Consider the following 7,596-nt stretch of genomic DNA (forward strand, 5'->3'; position numbering starts at 1 on the left):
AAGCACTCAAACTATAGTGTTTCCAGTCAATATTAGGAAAGTTAAAGCCCCCAGAACAACAACCCTGTTACTTTCACTCCTATCCAGATTCATCTTTGCGATCCTTTCCTCGATATCTCTGGAACTTTTTGGAGGCCTATAGAAAGCTCCCAACCGGGTGACCTCTCCTTTCCTGTTTCCAACCTTAGCCCATGCTACCTCAGTAGACGAGTCCTCATCAAACGTCCTTTCTGCCACTGTAATACTGTCCTTGACTAACAATGCCACACCTCCCCCTCTTTTACCACCTTCCCTGTTCTTACAGAAACACCTAAACCCCGGAATCTGCAAAACCGTACCTGTCCCTGCTCTATCCATATCGTGGACCTTGGCAGCTGGGAGGCAACACATCAACCATGAGTCTCTCTAATTCCTATAGACCCTCCTGTCTGTCCCCCTAACTATGGAGTCCCCGGTAACTAATACTCTGCTCCTCTTCCGCCTTCTCTTCTGAGCAAAAGGGACAGACCCTGTGCCAGAGACCTGTGCCCTTTGCCTTACCCCTGGTAAGTCATCCCCTCTGACAGTATCCAGAACGGTATACTTGTTATTGAGGGGAACAGTCATAGGGGATCCCTGCACTGCCTTCCGGTTCCCTATCCGTTCCTTGACGGTAACCCATTTACCTTCCTCTTGTACCTGAGTGTGACTTCCTCCCTGTAATTCCTCTCAATTACCCCCTCACCCTCCTGAATGATCTGAAGTCCATCCAGCTCCAGCTCCAGTTCCCTAACGCAATCTCCGAGGAGCTGAAGTTGAAGGGAAATTCTTGCTGATGATGTTAGCAGGGACATTAGTGGTGACCCTTACCTCCCACATTCTGCAGGTGGAACATTCAACTGTCCTAACCTCCATTCCCACTGTTCTGATTTGCCTAAGAGAGTATTGAAAAAAAGACTAGTAACTTTACCGAATCGGGGCACAGAATTCTTTTTTTGGTTTAGCGGAGGAGGATGGGTGGGAGGCACTATCTAAGTAGAGCTTTGGGCAAAGCAACTGCCCAAGTACAAAACCTCAGTTACGCAGCAGCCTCAGGTCTGCTCCTGCTCAGTGTGCACTCCACCTATACACAAGATAAACTTTTTATACGATTTCCGCGGCCCCCCCCGGTCCTCTCTCTCACCACTCCTGCTGCAAGTAAAATGGAAACCGCTGACTCATGAGGTGAACATTTTATACTATTCATCCAAAGATGCGCAGATTAGGTGAATTGGCCATGCTAAACTGCACATAGTGTTCAGGGATGTGTAGATAGTATGCAGTAGTTAGGGATAAATGTAGAGTAACAAGTTCGGGGTGGATTACTCTTCGGAGGGTCGGTGTGGACTTGTTGGGCCGAAGGGCCTGTTTCCACACTGTCGTGATTCTATGATTCTAAGATTTTCTCTTTGCTTTCCTCTCCCTACTCACTCCCAACTCTGCTCTCTCTCTTATCTACCCTCTCTCTCTTTCTGTCCACCCCTCTACTTCTTTCTCTGTCTCACTCCTTCTGATACCCACTTTGCTCATCTCACCCTCTCTGTTCCCTTCGCTATCCCTCCTGTCTCTCCCTGTTTACCCCTTCTCATTCTCCCTCTCTCTTTGCTCCCCTCTCTCTGCTTTCCCTGTCTCTCTCACTCTCTTTCTCCTCCCCTCTTCTCTCCCCTCCTGTGCTTCTTCTGCAACCCTGCCTCTTCATTCCCCCTTTCTCATTGTCTTTCTGCTTCTGATTACTGAATATTTCTTGCATTGTATCTGTGAAGTTGACACAGGTTCCTCAATTGCGATGGTGTGCTTAATTCACTATCACTGGGGAGTTTCAGAAAAGCCAGGACACCCATAGACCTGACATTAAAGCCAGAAACCTGTCTCAACATGGCTTGAATTAAATGAATAAAAATGTTAGTGAGCAGCCCTTCTGTGGAGGAGATTGTGGAGGCCTACCCCCGAGAAAAGTTGAGAGTTTGGATCCAGGAGAAAGTGAGGACTGCAGGTGCTGGAGACCAGAGTTGAAAAATGTGGTGCTGGAAAAACACAGCAGGCCAGGCAGCATCCGAGGAGCAGGAGAATCGACGTTTCAGGCATAAGCCCTTCTTCAGTTTGGAGCCAGCTCCCCATCACGCTGTTCAATACCCTGGATTTAATCTTCCCCTGCCCTCAAACCCACATGCGAAAGTGTCCTCAAGGGAATCTGTGCAAAGTGGACCTTGTCTGACTCTTTCTGGTATGTCTCAGGTCAACAAGTGAACGTTGAAAATTTACGACTTTAAATCATGGAGCAACAGAGAGAGAGACAGTTGGTGGAAGTTTTGACACTGTGGTCATCGGCCTACCAGTTAACAATAAAGTCTTTCAGTTCTTAAGGACCAGGGGAAGGAAACACCCTGGGAGTGAAGTGATCAACTGAGAACTGTCACTGTGGTGTGGGCTTTGCCTCTAGTGGACCGTTTGTACCTGATGTGTCAACACTTATGGTAGCTCCCATAACATAACACTGTAACATAGGTAAAGAGACATTGAAAGATTCATCTGATGTATATTACAGCTTGTGATATGTATCAGCGCCTGGAATAATATTAAGCAATTCATTTACAAACAGTTAACATCTCATCCTTCAAGTGACCCACGTAAAGTTGGAGTCTGAGACCTTTATAGTCTCAGGTCACATGTTATGGTATAGTAATAATATCATGAGCACGTGTCTTAAAGTCAGAAAGCATACCAACTGTTAGACATAACACAACAACCACTTCCAGCAAAGGCCCTTAGAAATGCCATAGTGGCTCAGTGGTTAGCACTACTGCCTCGCAGTACCAGTGATCCTCACCGCGGGCAATTATCTGAGTGGAGTTTGCACACCGTGTGTGTGTGTGTGTGTGTGTGTGTGTGTATGTTCGTTCCAGGTGCTCTGTTTCCTCCCACAGTCCAAAGCTGTGCAGGTTTAGGTGGATTGGCCATGCTAAATTGCCCCATAGTGTCCAGGGATGTACAGGCTAGGAGGGCTGGGCCATGGGAAATGCAGGGTTAGGGGATACGATGAGGGTCTGGACGGAATGCTGTTTGGAAGGTCAGTGTGGACTCAATGGGCTGAAGGGCCTGCTTCCACACTGCAGGGATTCTATGAGTCCAAGTCCTAACCTAGCATCAGTTAAGGGCAATACATCTGTGACCCCTCGTCAGGTTCTGAAACAATAACTATATGTTTCTTTCTGCAGAGTTGCTGAGTCTCCAGCGTATTCAGTTGTCATTTCAGCTTTCCTGCATCCATGCTATTTTGCTTTTGTGTCCCGGCCTAGTTTGTCTCCCTCCTGCTGCTAGCCTCAAGCATTTGCAGCTTCTTCTTCTTGCTTCTCCCTTTGGGTATCTCTTGGACGCACTCCACAAGGAGAGGTTCGTGTCTCTCATATCTCAATGACAATTTCCATTTGGCAATCCTCATGGTACCTGTTCAGTCTCAGAAAATATTTCCCAAGCTCTGAGTTTATTGAATTCAAATTAAAATAAAAACACAAAAGAAAATCCATCAGTGATTCATGTGGGAAAGTTTTCTGGGGCTTTACAAATGAGATCAAGAGTGTTTGAAATCCTGCCACTTATGAAAGCTGTTCGACAATCTTAACTTAACCTTCCAAGTCTTAAACTCACATCCAGGCATGAATGTGGAAGGAGTTGTTCTGAATGTGATTCTGTGCACAAAAGCAAATTTTAGTTTATATTATTGTTCTGTGACCTGCCTTTAGCACAGGCTGGAGAGGTCTGTATGGAAACCCAGCCGCTCATGGGAGGTGAGAGTTGCTTAACGGAGCAAGTCAATGATTTTCCAACACTGCTTGTGGGCCAAGCTGGAGACTTCTTCCCCTCCACAATCAAACTGACCCCATCCTCCAGCATGATCAGGCTCTCCTTACCTGATTTAAATCCTGTTATCACCGTTAGCACCCCTCCCCAGACACCCACCTTTGCCCTCACCTCACCCCGATGTACCACCCTCTCACAAGGTGCGAGGTGAGCTGTTTCCTGCAATCCTGCCCCCACTCAAAATCCGTTTTCCAATTATTAGGGAGCTCCTCCAGCTGAATCTGATGAAGCCAAGTGTCAGAGAAAGCAACGTGTCTTATTGACAAACGTATAGCAGTATCCACTGGACGTGAAATAATGTCAAGCAGAGGGAAGCCGGAGAACAGTTTTGGGATCATTTCTAACCTTTCAGCTTTCTGGGAGGGTTGAGAGATTCAAATAGAGCAAGGGGAGTTATCCATTCTGTTCCCACCCAAATACATGAAACTAAGAGGCATCCCTTTTTCAGTGTGTGGAGCAAGCTTGGAGATGTTAGTTTTTACCTGGAATGGGGTGGCGCAGGCTGTTCTGGATTTACCACCGGACGGAAGCTGCTGAGAGCAATTGCCAGGGCTGGAAGAGGCCCGGGAAGTGAAGCTTTTAACAAGGTTCCTGGTGATACAAGAAGAGCAGGATTGCAATTCCAAGCCCCACAAATAAAGCTCCGGCTCTGACTTGCTCCACACGGCCGTGGTACCCATCTTGCTGAGCTCTGAGGACACTGACCCTGTGATGTGGGGGACCCATTCCCACACGTCGCATTGACCCAAGTGTTTGTCAGCTGTCTGTCACTGGCAGAGGGACTCATGCCCACAAGGTTGCCCTCTGCCCAGGAGATTAGGTGACTGTCAAAGTGATATTGTGAATCTCTGCTTGATGCCGCTGTTGTACTGTCACTGTGAGTGACAATGATTTGTAAAGTTGAAAGGGCCTGGTGCAGGCTTCCCATCTGCTCAGGATTTGCCTGAATGAATCCATAATTAGATGGCTGGTTTGCAAAGATGAAGCAGCCTGGTAACTGGGCTTCCTATACTCACAGGCACATGGTTTATCATGAACAACCACTGGCTGCTTTAAGCGTTTTGGGTGAGAAAAATAGGCTGGATAGGCTAGGACATTGTTCCACTGGAGCTTCGGAGGTTGAGGGGAGACCTTATAGAGGTTTATAAAATCATGAGGGGCATGGATAAGGTGAATGACAAAAGTCTTTTCCCTTGGATGGGGGGAGTTCAAACCCAGGGGGCATATTTTCAGGGTGAGAGGAGGACAATTTGAAAAAGGACATGATGGGCAACTTTTTTACAGAGAGTGGTTCGTGTGTGGAATGAACTGCCAGAGGATGTGGTGGATGTGGGTTCAGTTACAACATTTAGAAGACATTTGGATAAGTTAATGAATAGGAAAGGTTTGGAGAGATATGGGCTATACACAGACTGGTAGGACTAGTTTAGTTTGGGATTATGGTCGGCATGGACTGGTCGGACTAAAGGGTCTGTTTCCATGCTGTGTGACTCTGTCTCTATAAGCACTCTCTCCACCTGTCCTACCACCTTTACTGGCTTATCCATATATGCACCCAGGTCTCTCTGCATGTGCACGCCCTTCAGAGAATAATTGCCCTTTGTTTAAAGGTGTCTCTCCACGTTCTACCAAAATGTACCATCTCACACTCCTCCATAATGAATTTCAACTGCCTCCTACCTAACCACTCCATCAACTTGTTCCCATCCTTTTGTAGTTCTACATTGTTCTCCTCATAATTTACAGCGCTTCCAAATTTTGGACCGCCCATAACCCTTGAAATTGTCTTTTGTACCCTGCAAGATCCACATCATTAATATATCAGGAAACGCAAGGGTCTCAGTACCACTCTGGACAACTTCACCTCACACAATCCTTGAACCTGAAACATATCCATTAACCATTACTTTCTGCTTCTTTACACTCAACCAGTCTTTAATCCACATTGCTGCTACTTGTTTTATTCAAAGTTTGTGAGAAGATTTGTAGCTCGGTGCTCGTTGTTGTAGTTCTGTTTGCCGAGTTGGGAATTTGTATTGCACACGTTTCGTCCCCTGTCTAGGGGACATCCTCAGTGTTTGGGAGCCTCCTGTGAAGTGCTTCTGTGATGTTTCCTCCGGCATTTATAGTGGTTTGTCTCTGCCGCTTCCACGCAGATGACAAGCAACATGAGTTCGACTGGGACAACTCTACTATTATAGAACAAGCCAAACAGAGAACAGACAGGGAATTCCTAGAGGCATGGCACTCATCCACAGATTCAATCAACAAGCACATCAATCTGGACCCAACATACCGGCCACTGCAGCAGACAGCTGGAACTGACAACCGGAAGCGGCAGATTCAAACCACTATAAATGCCGGAGGAAAGATCACAGAAGCGCTTCACAGGAGGCTCCCAAGCACCGAGGATGTCACCTAGACAGGGGACGAAACGTCTGCAACACAAATTCCCAGCTCAGCGAACAGAACCACAACAACTTGTTTTATTCATTCATAGGATGTGAGGATCACTGTCTAGCCTGGCATTTATTGCCAATTCCTAATTGTCCTCTGGCAAGAGTCAACCACATTGCTGTGGATTTGGAGTCACATGTAAAGCAGACCAGATAAGGACAGCAGATTTCCTTCCTTAAGTAACATTAGTCTACCAGATGGGCTTTTACAATAGTTGACAATGATCACTATTCGGCTGGCTTTTCATTCCAGATTTTATTGAATTCAAATTTCACCATCTGACCTGGTAGGATTTGAACCCATGTCTGCAATACATTGGCCTGGGGTTCAGGGTTACTAGCCCAGTGACGCGATCACCATGCCACTGCTTCCCCTTTTATTCCATTAACTGTAATGTTTCTCACATGGATGTTATGTGGTATTTTATCAAACACCTTTGGGTTGGCCACGCACGCTACATCAACAGCATTATCCTCATGAACACTCTCCTATCTCTTCAAAGAACTCCATCAACCCAAAAGGAAAAACCAGGAAAACCTGTGAACGCAACGTATTGGTCTGATGTGTTTTGTATGTTTTTAAAATGAAGCTTCAGTTGGCTCCGTTCATTCATTTCCACGTATCACCAGTGCTTTTTTTTTAAAAATGGTCTTTCCCCCTCGGAAGTTCCCTTAATATGTGCATGCTGGCTGTCCCCGATTCACCCATGGCATTATTCATTGTGTCCAAACTTGTTGTTTCTGGATGTTTCCTCACTATTGGAGTTTAAACTGACTGGCCTCTAATTATTGGGCTTAGCTTTGTGTGAACTTCTATGAATACGATTGGGTGGAGATAGGTGGGCAGTAAATATGGTACCTGTGATTGGAAGCTTAATATCTGTATAAGCAAATTACAACTTCTGTCCTTGCAATAAAGTTTGAGATGCACACCATTTTCTTGAAGTGTACATCTCTCGTGCATGCAGGAATAGACATTTAAACAAAGAAACCGGAGTCTCATCTGACCTGGAAGGAAACAAAGGGTTAAACTCACTCTTTCAGCACGTGGAAAATTGTGCAAAGAGTGAGAAGATTGGTTAGCCATGCTAAAAACAACCTATGTCTCAACAGGGCCATATGTGGGGTTCCTTGTATCAGAGTCACCCATTCCTGGGCTCATTATTACACTATATGGCTTGCATTCAGCACAGCTAACCCATTTTCTTCCTCTTAACTCTTATTATTGGGCAGCACGGTGAGTCAGTGGTTAGTACTGCAGCCT

Source organism: Chiloscyllium punctatum, chromosome 15 (assembly GCF_047496795.1).
Source record: "Chiloscyllium punctatum isolate Juve2018m chromosome 15, sChiPun1.3, whole genome shotgun sequence".
NCBI classification, from domain to species: domain Eukaryota; kingdom Metazoa; phylum Chordata; class Chondrichthyes; order Orectolobiformes; family Hemiscylliidae; genus Chiloscyllium; species Chiloscyllium punctatum.